The sequence below is a fragment of the Scyliorhinus torazame genome, chromosome 2 (genome assembly GCF_047496885.1).
Source record: "Scyliorhinus torazame isolate Kashiwa2021f chromosome 2, sScyTor2.1, whole genome shotgun sequence".
NCBI classification, from domain to species: domain Eukaryota; kingdom Metazoa; phylum Chordata; class Chondrichthyes; order Carcharhiniformes; family Scyliorhinidae; genus Scyliorhinus; species Scyliorhinus torazame.
The window spans coordinates 24,823,933-24,838,579 of record NC_092708.1 but is presented as its reverse complement, the minus strand read 5'-3'; the positions used below and the strand labels follow the sequence as shown (position 1 = coordinate 24,838,579).

At 54.3% G+C, this 14,647-nt stretch overlaps 1 pseudogene; it reads left to right on the top strand.

Annotated features, from left to right (window-relative positions):
- LOC140385771 (dolichyldiphosphatase 1-like) overlaps positions 1-14,647 on the top strand; it is a 103,243-nt pseudogene that overhangs the window by 35,649 nt on the left and 52,947 nt on the right.

Sequence of the window (14,647 nt, the reverse complement as noted above, 5' to 3'; positions counted from 1 at the left end):
CGAACGAGAGGGCGCAGATTTAAAGTGATTTGCAAAAGAAGCAAATGTAATGGGAGAAAAAAAAAACCACACAGCGAGTGGTTCGGTCTGGAGTGCACTGTCTGGGAGTGTGGTGGAGGCAGGTTCAATCGACATATTCAGGAGGGCATTAATTCGATGATTATTTGAATGGGATCGATGTTCAAGGAAAGGTGGACAAGTCAGGGGAATGGCACTAGGTCACGACGCCCATTTGGAGAGCCGGTGCAGACACGGTGGGCCGAATGGCCTCCTTCAGCACCGTAACAATTCTGCGATCCTGTCAGGAAGCCGATACGGTAACTAGCGACTGAATGCTCTGCTCAGCACAGTCCAGGAAAAGGGTCATAACCTTAAAATCAGAGCTGAGGTGTTCTGGGATGATGTGAGGATATACATCTTCACAGCCAGCGAAGTACTGTTGAAATGTAATGTTAGAACAAAGGACCGTGGAAACCTGGAGCAATCTCCCCCCACAACACCCTCCGATGCTGCCAGAACTGGATTGAAAGACATCGCACCTCTCACTCACTCTTTCACATCCATTTTCACAAGTTGTAGCACAAAAATTGTAAATTATAAATTAAGGCATCCATTAGAAAAACACTTTTGTCTACTAAATGATGCAGGAGATTTCACACTGTCCTTTCACCTAGAGGCTGCAGACTTTAAATCCAACATGAAGGTTCCCTCGCTGTATGGGGAATGTCTGCCATGTGTGTGCTACCAGTGGGCATCAGGCAGTGTGGATGCCCTCTGTCAGTATATTGGGGGCACAGGAGGAGAGAAACCTGGGGTGGGGGTGGGGGCGTCATCATCCGGGAATCTTTGAAAGTGGCCGAGCAAAGCGAGGAAGATGATTGAAAAGGCATAGACCTTGGGGTTTATAAAGGTATGAAGAGCAAAGGATAACTCACTTCCTGACTGCCCAAAGCGTATCCACCATCAACCAGGCACAAGTCAGGGGTGTGATGGACGAGTGCAGCTCCAGCAACGCTCAGGAAACTCACCAGCATCCAGGACAAAGCAGCCCATTTGACTGACGCCCCATCCACCACCTTAAACATTCGCCCACTCCACCACCGGCGCACCGTGGCAGCCGTGTGTACCATCTACAAAATGGACGCACCAAGGCTCCTTCGACAGCACCTTCCAAACCCAGAAGGACAAAGGCAGCAGATACACGGGGACACCACCACCTGGAGGTTCCCCTCCAAGTCACAAACCTCCCCGACTTGGAAATATATCGCCGCTCCTTCACTGTCAATGGGTCAAATTCCTGGAACGCCCTCCCCTAACAGCACGGTGGGTGTGCCTACACTACATGGACCGCTGCGGTTCAAGAAGGCAGCTCACCACCACCGTCTCATGGAATATTAGGGATGGGCAATAAATGTTTAGTTATTCTCCCCGGAATTCCTGGGGTCTGACATGCTCTTGCAGCCACAGTATTTATACAGCTATTCCAGTTCAATTTCTGGCCAATGGCAGTCCCCTGGGATATTAATAGTGGGGCATTCAGTGATGGTAATGTTACTGAATGTCAAGGTGAGGACGGTTAGATTCTCTCTTTTTGGAGATGGTCATTGCCTGGCATTTGTGTGGCATGAATGTCACTTGCCACTTACCCAAGCCTGACCATTGTCCCGATCCTGCTGCTATTGGACATGGATTGCTTCAGTGTCTGAGGGATGTTGAAACAAACCATTGTTTGCAGCAAACTACCCAGCCTTCAGAACAGTGACCACGCCGCCACACAACCCTGCCATGGCAACCTCTGCAAGACGTGCCAGATCATCGACATGGATACCACCATTACACGTGAGAACACCACCCACCAGGTACGCGGTACATACTCGTGCGACTCGGCCAACGTTGTCTACCTCATACGCTGCAGGAAAGGATGTCCCGAAGCGTGGTACATTCAGCCTCTGATCTCCGGGTAAGCGTTCTCCAAGGCGGCCTTCAGGACGCGCGACAACGCAGAATCGCCGAGCAGAAGCTTATAGCCAAGTTCCACACACATGAGTGCGGCCTCAACCGGGACCTGGGATTCATGTCGCATTACATTCACCCCCCACCATCTGGCCTGCGAAATCCTACCAACTGTCCTGGCTTGATACAATTCACACCTCTTTAACCTGGGGTTACCCCATCTCTGGATCTGTAAAGATTTAATCACCTGCTAATGCTCGCATTCCAAGCATTGTCTGGCATCTTTGAATCTGTCTATATATATGTTTCTGGAACATACCTCTTCATTCACCTGAGGAACGAGCAGTGCTCCAAAAGCTAGTGATTCGAAACAAACCTGTTGGACTTTAACCTGGTGTTGTAAGACTTCTTACTGTGCTCACCCCAGTCCAACGCCGGCATCTCCACATCATGAATATTGTGCAGTCATCAGCGAAATTCCCCACTTCTGATCTTATGAAGGGAGGAAGGTTATTGATGGAGCAGCTGAAAGTGCTTCGGCCTAGGACACTACCCTGAGGAACTCCTGCAGTGATAAATAGAAGACATAAATGTATTATCAAATGCAACCTTCATTTCCTTTCTCTCATGCGCTACTTCAGGTTTCCCTGAAACACATTGGGAGTGATGCGTCGTTTGGGAGACTGTACACCTGCCGGAACTGAATTGCAACCGGTTTCCGATACCCCTGGGAATGAGAGCCTGTCAGCAATCTAGTGTTCCACACCTCGCAAATTTATGCATGGCGAGGAATACAGGGGGGTTCCCAGGTATCCCGCTGTCGAGCCACCATATTGAGTGGACAGCCCGATAACGAGGTCCCCCCCCCCCTCCACCTCCCCCCCCCCCCCCCCCCCCCCCCAATCCCCCACACCGCAAATCGGTCCCAAACAGCCCCCTCCCGCACCACACAGCAGCCCTCCCACCACCTGGTACAGGGGTGACCCGACCTGCCTCTCTGGGACACCTGTAATAGGGAGGCCCCCCCTCCCCCCAATAGGGACCCCATGCCTAAAGGCAACCCCCGCCCCCCCCCCCCCCCCCCCCCCACCCCCACCCCCACCACAACCCGCTGAACTGGGAAGGGCGATTAATGAGACAAAGCTGCAGGTGGTTTGTAGAAGCTGTCAATCACAGACCGCCAGCAGAAAGCTATGAATGGCTTGCAGCTAATGGGTCTGTGGGAACCAGACACAGGCCCCAGCTGCCCTCCTTCCAGGAACGGCACGTGGAGCTGCAAGGTAAGCGTTAGCACTGTAATTCCTCTCTCTGCCCCTGCCTGCACTGCTCTCCAGCTTCCAGGCAGGGGTCTCTTTCCTGGGGGGAAGGTTCTGTGTGGACGGGGTCTGTGGGAGAGTCCCATAAGGCAGGGGGCCCCTGTGGGGGGTCCCCCTATTACAGGGGTTCCTGTGGGTGCTCACCCTATTATAGGGGTCCCTAGGAGGGTCCCGCTATTACAGGGGTCCCGATCGGGTGTCTCCCTATTACAGGGGTCCCTGTGAGGGGTCTCCCTAGTACACAGTTCCCCGGGGACATCTCCCTATTACAGGGGTTCCTCTGCGGGTTGGGGTCTCCCTATTACAAGGGTTAATGAGGGTTCACCCTGTAACAGGGGTCCCTGTGGGGGGTCCCCTTATTACTTGGGGTCCCCCTATTACAATGATCCCTGTGGGGTGTCTCCCTATTACAGGGGTCCCTGAGGGGGAGGTCTCCCTATTACAGAGGTCCCTTTGGGGGTCCACCTAATACAGGGGTCCCTGAGGGGTTCCCCTCTTACAGGGGTCCCTGTGGGGGGGGGGGGGGCATGAGGGGGGACTGGTAGAGGAGGCGTGGGCAGGCAATGTATTGTTGCAGGGTGTGGCCATTGGGTGGGCTTGGATGGTCACTACCAGCATGGCCTTGGTGTGGTGGATCTCAGCACCTTTGGAGGGGGAGGGGTTACCCCCTTGGCCCACTGTCAGGTCGACCATGCCAGGGCCATGATGGTCGAGAGTACAAGTGAACCGTGCGCATGTGACTCCAGGCCGCAGGGACTGGAGAATCATTAAGACCCATTTGTTTTTATTTACATGCTCCCGCTGGCGTGTGGCATGGACCCCATTCCCGCCGCCAGCGGAGGGGGTCAGAGTATCGCGATCGGCTCAGTGCCCAGCTGCCTCAGATCCCGATTTTGCCCCGACACCTGATTCTCCGCCCCATCGGAGAACATGATCCAGGCGTCCCGGGACGAAGAATCCCCCTCCGTCAACTCTATCTTCAACTTCTACCTGTGGTCGTGACATCCACACACTCACCACTCTCCAGGTAAAAACGTTTCTCCCAATTACCCACTTGGATATATCGCTGTGTCCCCTTCACTTTTGGCCCCCAGTGCTGATCACGTACCAGCCTCCCCGAACAGGTGCAAGAATGTGGCGACTAGGGGCTTTTCACAGTAACTTCATTTGAAGCCTACTTGTGACAATAAGCGATTTTCATTTCATTTCATCTCGCCTGTAAATGGAAACATCTTCACTTGGCCGAGGGGGCTTTGGCAGGGCTCGATGCTGATGTGGTGTTTCCCCACATGGAGGAACCTAGAGTCTGGGAGCAAAGTTTCCAAATGCGAGGCCTCCCATTTCAGATAGAGACCAGGAAGGATTTGTGTTCTCAGAGGGTGTTTGCTGTTTGGAATTTCCCCTTCCATGGTGAGCAGTGGAGGCTGGGCCAGTGGATATATCGAACGCGGAGCTTGACAGGTTTTTGATGGACAGGGGCGGAGGGGGGGTCAAGGGTTAGGGGCCAGGGAGGGGAGTGCAGGCAGGCAGGAAAGTGGAGTTAAGACCACAATCAGATCGACCATGATTTTATGGAACAGGCCCGATCGGCCAAACGGCTGCTATTTCACACACTTTTATGTTCTCTAATGCACTTATACGCACTCGATGACCTCGATCAGATCATCCCTCAGCCTTTTTTCCCCCTGAGGACCCGCCGAGAAGTGAACCCCAGGCTGTTCAATCACCTCTCAGCCTTGGTGTCGTGACTGTGAATCATTTCAGCACCTGTATCAGCGATCAATATTCATTTTGTACAATGTGAGGCCAGAAATATGCGTCTTGCGCCAGATACTCTGAGACTGAAATTTTCTGAGCTCGCCCCGCCGTGGATTTTCCTTACGCCGGGAGCCATTGACCGTCGCCCGGAGGGGGGAGTTTCCGACCATCCAGCCCCGCCCTGAGTGCGGTCTGACCTCGATTCTGTACAAGTTTGACATAACGGGCGGGATTCCCCTCTGCCCGATGGCGATATCGTAATCGGCGATGGGGCGGAGAATCCCTTCCAACGCCCAAATCGGGAGCGGCACCGGTTTGACGCCATTTCCGAGTCCTCGCCCCCTCCGAAATTGCGTCATCGCCGACGGGTTGAGTTCCGGACCGCGCGGTTGACGTGGCCTGAGCGGCCGGGAATGTGGCTGCGGACTGTGTCCAGCGCCGTCACACTCAGCCAGGAACCGTGCCGCTGGCCGGGGGTTGCTGGGGAGACTACTGGGGTGGGGGGGGGGGGTGGCCAGGGCGTGGCTTGTGGGGTCTATTTGGTGGGTCAGGTCTATGCATGGAGCATCTGCTGCAGGTCGTCGCCTTGAGCGTGCGTGGCCAGGGACCCGGCCAGTCTCTGGCCGTTTTTAACGCAGGAGCTGGGAGTCACCTGGCGCCGCTGCTCGCCCCTCACCGGTCCCGGAATCGGAGAGGATTCGGCCCCCCACTTCGGCGTCGTAAAACTCCCGCCAAATCCCGGCTTCAGCCGGCACGTAGCTGCTGAAATGACAAATCCAGCCCAATGTCCCTGCTTTTCAGTTCTCTTATTCGGAAAATTAATCACGTAACTTGCGGTGACCGGATATTCGGAAAGCATTCACAGTAAGCAAAAAGGACATAAATGGTGGGAATTGATGTTCTAAAAGCATTTGATGTTTTAAGAAAGGTATCAATGCTCTTTATTTCACCATATGCCATGGGGGGTGGGGAAGTGTTTTGTGTGATTATACTCTGGGTATCCTTGTAAAAGACAAATAGTTGATTCTGGAATTAATCAATCACTGAATGAATGGAGGTGGCAGTGATATGTGCTGTTTATGAGAGACATCTTCTCCTGGGATCGCTCAGAAGTCCCTTTGTAATGATCAGCCAGCTGGCACCTGGGCTTAGCTCCTGCTGAGGAGCAGGTCAGGGTTGGGGTTGGGGGCTGGGGGTGGTAGGGCAACATGGGGGGCACGGGAGCAGCTGGGAGCTGAGCTCAACCGAAGCAGCCCGGAGATAGAGAGTGGAGGGTCCTGCATCTAATTAGAGTGGGGTCTCGACAATCGTGTATCACTCGATAATGAAGGGTAAACAGGTCTTGTTTCCCTCCCCCCCCACCCCCCATGTGGGTGGGTGGAGTTTGGGATATTCCTCACCCTGCTCTGCCAATCATTCTCATTTCAGTTGAGCCCTAGGTTCGACGGAGTAAAGCCCACTCTCTACCTCTTCATCACATATTTCAGCTCCTTTTCACTCTATCGTGTTCCACCTTGTCATGGGAGTGTCTCGGTAAGAAATGTTTTTGTCTTATCGCATGGCTTCAATTATGTATTTTGGGGTTTTCTAAATCCTCGCCCATAACAACCGGTAATAATAATAACCTTTATTGTCACAAGTAGGCTTACATTAACACTGCAATGAAGGTACTGTGAAAAGCACCGAATCACCGCATTCCGGCGCCTGTTCGGGTACACTGAGGGAGAATTCAGAATGTCCAATTCTCCTAACTTTTGGGACTTGTGGGAGGAAATGGGGCACCCAGAGGAAATGTGCAGAGAAGCGGGATCCAAGCGGGAATTGAACCCAGGACCTTGGTGCTGTGAAGCAACAGTGCTAACCACTGTGCTGATGTGCCACACTCTGTCACCCCTTATTTCGGAAGCTAAAGAAATTCGGCATGTCTGCATCGACTCTCACAAACTTCTACAGATGTGTCATAGAGAGCATCCTATCCAGCTGCATCACAGCCTGGTATGGCAACTGCTCGGTCCAAGATCGCAAGAAACTGCAGAGTGTGGTGAACTTAGCACAACGCATCACACAAGCTTACCACCCCCACATTGATTCTGTCTACACAGGGGCTGTTTAGCACAGGGCTAAATCGCTGGCTTTGAAAGCAGACCTAGGCAGGCCAGCAGCACGGTTCAATTCCCGTAACAGCCTCCCCGAACAGGCGCCGGAATGTGGCGACTAGGGGCTTTTCACAGTAACTTCATTGAAGCCTACTTGTGACAATAAGCGATTTTCATTTCATTTTTTCACCTCCCGCTGCCTCAGGAAGGCAGACAGCATTATCAGAGGCCCTTCCCACCCAGGCATTGCCTTTTTCCAGACCCTTCCATCAGGCAGAAAGTACAGACATCTGAAGACCCGCACATCCAGACACAGGAACAGCTTCTTCCCCACAGCTACCAGACTTCTCAACGACTCCCCCTCGGGCTGATCTGTCCCCTGTAAGAACACCATTCACGACGCCCTATGCTGCTCTTGCTCATGTATTTGCTTTGTTTGGCCCCTTGTTCCGCACTGTAACCAATCACTGTTTGCCGATGTATCAGTATTTATCCTTTTTGGTTTTGTCACACAAATCGTGTTCAGAAGAGAGCTGCACTCTATTTCATTTCTTTGCAGTTTGGTACCAAATGAAAACTTCAACTGGGTAATTGAGAATATTATTAAAAAACCCAGACCATGCCAAGGTGGCCACAGTAACGTGTTTACAGAGTATGGAATGTCCTCCAATCATTCCCACTTCATATGTTCTTTAACATCAACTCACTCCTTTTCCTTCATTACAGAATGCACGACAAAACAACGCTAGGCGTTTAGACCTGTTGTAGAACCACGTTTCATCCATATGCTTGCTGACTGTGATCTTCCTTGTCCCATATAGTAGAGTCTAATTGATATACCATTCCTGGGTCCAAGTGATATATGGAGTTATAGCAGGTGGAGTATCGGGATCAATCTGGTTTATCTTTACACAAGAGGTACTCACGACGCTATTCCCCAGGATAACTTCATTGCCCGTCAGAGTTTTTTCTGATACTAAACATCCTGTGGTTTGAGTACACGGTCACAAAATCAGAAGCTCGGTTCGATTCCCGGCTTGGGTCACTGTCTGTGCAGAGACTGCACGCCCTCCCCGTGCCTGCGTGGGTTTCCTCCAGGCGCTCCGGTTTCCTCCCACAAGTCCCGAAAGACGTGCTCTTAGGTAATTTGAACATTCTGAATTCTCCCTCCGTGTACCCGAACAGGCGCCAGAATGTGGCGACTCGGGGCTTTTCACAGTAACTTCATTGCAGTGTTGATGTAAGCCTACTTGTGACAATAAAGATTATTATTATGTCCTATTTGTCAATGTTCTCTGTCGATTACTCTTTTTGTCTACTGTGTACGTACTGTGTACGTTCCCTCGGCCGCAGAAAAATACTTTTCACTGTACTTCGGTACATGTGACAATAAATCAACTCAAACCAAATCTCTCTCTTGCTTTGTTGCTCTCGCCTTGGCAATATAGAATAATAAAGTGTTTACAGGACACAAACAGGCCATTCGGCCCAACTGAGCAAGGCCAGTGTTTGCGTATCACACGGGTCCATTCCCATCCTTCTTCATCTCACCCTAATAGCACAATGTTCCAGACCGTTACCTCATGTGTATATCTAGCTTCCTCTTAAGTGTATCTGTGGAATGCACTTCCACCACTGCCTGAGGTGACGAATTCCATATTTTATGGATAAAGACGTTTCTCCTGAATTCTCTATTGGGATGTATTTGAGGGGGGGGGGGATTTCCATAATGGTTTCAGGCGGACGGGAATGGTAGAGAGGCTGGAGAATGGGCGGGAGTGGCAGAGTGGGCGGGAACGGCAGAGAGGGCGGAGAATGGGCAGGATTGGCAGAGAGGGTGGAGAATGGGCGGGAGTGGCAGAGAGGGTGGAGAATGGGCAGGAGTGACAGAGAGGGTGGAGAATGGGGGGAATGGTAGAGAGGGCGGAGAATGAGCGGGAGTGGTAGAGAGGGCGGAGAATGGGTGGGAGAGGCAGAGAGGGCGGAGAATGGGCGGGAGTGGCAGAGAGGGCGGAGAATGGGCGGGAATGCTAGAGAGGGCGGAGAATGGGCAGGAATGGTAGAGAGGGCGGAGAATTGGCGGGAGTGGCAGAGAGGGCGGAGAATGAGCGGGAATGGTAGAGCGGGCGGAGAATGGGCAGGAATGGTAGAGAGGGCGGAGAATGGGCAGGAGTGGCAGAGAGGGCGCAGAATGGGAGGGAATGGTAGAGACGGTGGAGTATGGGTGGGAATGGCAGAGAGGGTGGGAATGGTAGAGAGGTAGGAGAATGGGTGGGAGTGGCAGAGAGGGCGGAGAATGGGCAGGAGTGGCAGCGAGGGCAGAGAATGGGTGGGAGTGGCAGAGAGGGCGGAGAATGGCCAGGAGTGGCAGAGAGAACGGAGAATGGGCGGGAATGGTAGAGAGGGCGGACAATGGGCAGGAATGGTAGAGAGGGCGGAGAATGGGCGGGAATGGCAGAGAGGGTGGAAAATGGGCAGGAGTGGTAGAGAGGGCGGAGAATGGGCGGGAGTGGTAGAGAGGGCGGGGAATGTGCAGGAATGGTAGAGAGGGCAGAGAATGGGCGGGAATGGTAGAGAGGGCGGAGAATGGGCGGGAATAGCAGAGAGGGTGGAGAATGGGTGGGAATGGCAGAGAGGGCGGAGAGTGGGCAGGAATGGCAGGGAAGGCGGAGAATGGGCGGGAATGGTAGAGAGGGCGGGAATGGTAGAGAGGGCAGAGAATCAGTGGGAGTGGCAGAGAGGCGGACAATGGGCGGGAGTGGCAGAGAGGGCGGAGAATGGGTGGGAATGGTAGAGAGGGTGGAAAATGGGCGGGAATGGTAGAGAGGGTGGAGAATGGGCAGGAGTGGCAGAGAGGGCGGAGAATGGGCGGGAGTGGCAGAAAGGGCGGAGAATGGGCAGGAATGGTGGAGAGGGCGGAGAATGGGTGGGAATAGCAGAGAGGGTGGAGAATGGGTGGGAATGGCAGAGAGGGCGGAGTGTGGGCAGGAATGGCAGAGAAGGCGGACAATGGGCGGGAATGGTAGAGAGGGCGGGAATGGTAGAGAGGGCAGAGAATCGGTGGGAGTGGTAGAGAGGGCGGAGAATGGGTGGGAATGGTAGAGAGGGCGGAGAATGGGCGGGTGTGGCAGAGAGGGCGGAGAATGGGTGGGAATGGTAGAGAGGGCGGAGAATGGGCGGGAATGGTAGAGAGGGCGGAGAATGGGCGGGAATAGTAGAGAGGGTGGAGAATGGGTGGGAATGGTAGACAGGGCGGAGAATGGGCGGGAATGGCAGAGAGGGTGTAGAATGGGCGGGAATGGTAGAGAGGGCGGAGAATGGTAGAGAGGGGGGAGAATGGGCGGAAATGGCAGAGAGGGTGGGGAATGGGCGGGAGTGGTAGAGAGGGCGGAGAATGGGCGGGAATGGTAGAGAGGGCGGAGAATGGTAGAGAGGGCGGAGAATGGGCGGGAATGGCAGAGAGGGTGGGGAATGGGCGGGAATGGTAGAGAGGGCGGATAATGGGCGGGAGTGGCAGAGAGGGCGGATAATTTGCGGGAATGGTAGCGAGTGCGGAGAATGGGCGGGAGTGGCAGAGAGAGCGGAGAATGGGCGGGAATGGTAGAGAGGGCGGATAATGGGCGAGAGTGGCAGAGAGGGCAGGGAATGGGCGGGAATGGTAGAGAGGGCGGATAATGGGCGGGAGTGGCAGAGAGGGCGGAGAATGGGCGGGAGTGGCAGAGAGGGTGGAGAATGGGCAGGAGTGACAGAGAGGGTGGAGAATGGGGGGAATGGTAGAGAGGGCGGAGAATGAGCGGGAGTGGTAGAGATGGCGGAGAATGGGTGGGAGAGGCAGAGAGGGCGGAGAATGGGCGGGAGTGGCAGAGAGGGCGGAGAATGGGCGGGAATGCTAGAGAGGGCGGAGAATGGGCAGGAATGGTAGAGAGGGCGGAGAATTGGCGGGAGTGGCAGAGAGGGCGGAGAATGAGCGGGAATGGTAGAGCGGGCGGAGAATGGGCAGGAATGGTAGAGAGGGCGGAGAATGGGCAGGAGTGGCAGAGAGGGCGCAGAATGGGAGGGAATGGTAGAGACGGTGGAGTATGGGTGGGAATGGCAGAGAGGGTGGGAATGGTAGAGAGGGCGGAGAATGGGTGGGGGTGGCAGAGAGGGCGGAGAATGGGCAGGAGTGGCAGCGAGGGCAGAGAATGGGTGGGAGTGGCAGAGAGGGCGGAGAATGGCCAGGAGTGGCAGAGAGAACGGAGAATGGGCGGGAATGGTAGAGAGGGCGGACAATGGGCAGGAATGGTAGAGAGGGCGGAGAATGGGCGGGAATGGCAGAGAGGGTGGAAAATGGGCAGGAGTGGTAGAGAGGGTGGAGAATGGGCGGGAGTGGCAGAGAGGGCTGGGAATGTGCAGGAATGGTAGAGAGGGCAGAGAATGGGCGGGAATGGTAGAGAGGGCGGAGAATGGGCGGGAATAGCAGAGAGGGTGGAGAATGGGTGGGAATGGCAGAGAGGGCGGAGAGTGGGCAGGAATGGCAGGGAAGGCGGAGAATGGGCGGGAATGGTAGAGAGGGCGGGAATGGTAGAGAGGGCAGAGAATCAGTGGGAGTGGCAGAGAGGCGGAGAATGGGCGGGAGTGGCAGAGAGGGCGGAGAATGGGTGGGAATGGTAGAGAGGGTGGAAAATGGGCGGGAATGGTAGAGAGGGTGGAGAATGGGCAGGAGTGGCAGAGAGGGCGGAGAATGGGCGGGAGTGGCAGAAAGGGCGGAGAATGGGCAGGAATGGTAGAGAGGGCGGAGAATGGGTGGGAATAGCAGAGAGGGTGGAGAATGGGTGGGAATGGCAGAGAGGGCGGAGTGTGGGCAGGAATGGCAGAGAAGGCGGACAATGGGCGGGAATGGTAGAGAGGGCGGGAATGGTAGAGAGGGCAGAGAATCGGTGGGAGTGGTAGAGAGGGCGGAGAATGGGTGGGAATGGTAGAGAGGGCGGAGAATGGGCGGGTGTGGCAGAGAGGGCGGAGAATGGGTGGGAATGGTAGAGAGGGCGGAGAATGGGCGGGAATGGTAGAGAGGGCGGAGAATGGGCGGGAATAGTAGAGAGGGTGGAGAATGGGTGGGAATGGTAGACAGGGCGGAGAATGGGCGGGAATGGCAGAGAGGGTGTAGAATGGGCGGGAATGGTAGAGAGGGCGGAGAATGGTAGAGAGGGGGGAGAATGGGCGGAAATGGCAGAGAGGGTGGGGAATGGGCGGGAGTGGTAGAGAGGGTGGAGAATGGGCGGGAATGGTAGAGAGGGCGGAGAATGGTAGAGAGGGCGGAGAATGGGCGGGAATGGCAGAGAGGGTGGGGAATGGGCGGGAATGGTAGAGAGGGCGGATAATGGGCGGGAGTGGCAGAGAGGGCGGAGAATGGGCGGGAATGGTAGCGAGTGCGGAGAATGGGCGGGAGTGGCAGAGAGAGCGGAGAATGGGCGGGAATGGTAGAGAGGGCGGATAATGGGCGAGAGTGGCAGAGAGGGCAGGGAATGGGCGGGAATGGTAGAGAGGGCGGATAATGGGCGGGAGTGGCAGAGAGGGCGGAGAATGGGTGGTAATGGTAGAGAGGGCGGAGAATGGGCAGGAGTGGCAGAGAGGGCGGAGAATGGGCGGGAATGGTAGAGAGGGCTACCTGCAGGAGGAACAATGTTCCTCCTGCAGGATGTTTGAGGTGAGGGATGCCGTTAGTGTCCCTGCTGATTTTACCTGCAGGAAGTGCTGCCATCTCCAGCTCCTCCAAGACCGAGTTAGGGAACTGGAGCTGGAGTTGGAAGAACTTCGGATCATTCGGGAGGCAGAGGGGGTCATAGATAGCAGCTTCAGGGAATTAGTTACACCAAAGATTGGAGATAGATGGGTAACTGTAAGAGGGACGGGGAAAAAACAGTCAGTGCAGGGATCCCCTGCGGTCGTTCCCCTGAGAAACAAGTATACCGCTTTGGATACTTGTGGGGGGGATGACTTACCAGGGGTAAGCCATGGGGTACAGACCTCTGGCACAGAGTCTGTCCCTGTTGCTCAGAAGGGAAGGGGGGAGAGGAGCAGAGCATTAGTAATTGGGGACTCTATAGTCAGGGGCACAGATAGGAGATTTTGTGGGAGCGTGAGAGACTCACGTTTGGTATGTTGCCTCCCAGGTGCAAGGGTACGTGATGTCTCGGATCGTGTTTTCCGGGTCCTTAAGGGGGAGGGGGAGCAGCCCCAAGTCGTGGTCCACATTGGCACTAACGACATAGGTAGGAAAGGGGATAAGGATGTCAGGCAGGCTTTCAGGGAGCTAGGATGGAAGCTCAGAACTAGAACAAACAGAGTTGTTATCTCTGGGTTGTTGCCCGTGCCACGTGATAGTGAGATGAGGAATAGGGAGAGAGAGCAATTAAACACGTGGCTACAGGGATGGTGCAGGCGGGAGGGATTCAGATTTCTGGATAACTGGGGCGCTTTCTGGGGAAGGTGGGACCTCTACAGACAGGATGGTCTACATCTGAACCTGCGGGGCACAAATATCCTGGGGGGGAGATTTGTTAGTGCTCTTTGGGGGGGTTTAAACTAATGCAGCAGGGGCATGGGAACCTGGATTGTAGTTTTAGGGTAAGGGAGAATGAGAGTATAGAGGTCAGGAGCTCAGATTTGACGTCGGAGGAGGGGGCCAGTGTTCAGGTAGGTGGTTTGAAGTGTGTCTACTTCAATGCCAGGAGTATACGAAATAAGGTAGGGGAACTGGCAGCATGGGTTGGTACCTGGGACTTCGATGTTGTGGCCATTTCGGAGACGTGGATAGAGCAGGGACAGGAATGGATGTTGCAGGTTCCGGGGTTTAGGTGTTTTAGTAAGCTCAGGGAAGGAGGCAAAAGAGGGGGAGGTGTGGCGCTGCTAGTCAAGAGCAGTATTACGGTGGCGGAGAGGATGCTAGATGGGGACTCATCTTCCGAGGTAGTATGGGCTGAGGTTAGAAACAGGAAAGGAGAGGTCACCCTGTTGGGAGTTTTCTATAGGCCTCCAAATAGTTCTAGGGATGTAGAGGAAAGGATGGCGAAGATGATCCTGGATATGAGCGAAAGTAACAGGGTAGTTATTATGGGAGACTTTAACTTTCCAAATATTGACTGGAAAAGATATAGTTCGAGTACATTAGATGGGTCGTTTTTTGTTCAGTGTGTGCAGGAGGGTTTCCTGACACAGTTTGTTGACAGGCCAACAAGAGGTGAGGCCACATTGGATTTGGTTTTGGGTAATGAACCAGGCCAGGTGTTGGATTTGGAGGTAGGTGAGCACTTTGGGGACAGTGACCACAATTCGGTGACGTTTACGTTAAGGATGGAAAGGGATAAGTATACACCGCAGGGCAAGAGTTATAGCTGGGGGAAGGGAAATTATGATGCCATTAGACGTGACTTGGGGGGGATAAGGTGGAGAAGTAGGCTGCAAGTGTTGGGCACACTGGATAAGTGGAGCTTGTTCAAGGATCAGCTACTGCGTGTTCTTGATAAGTATGTACCGGTCAGGCAG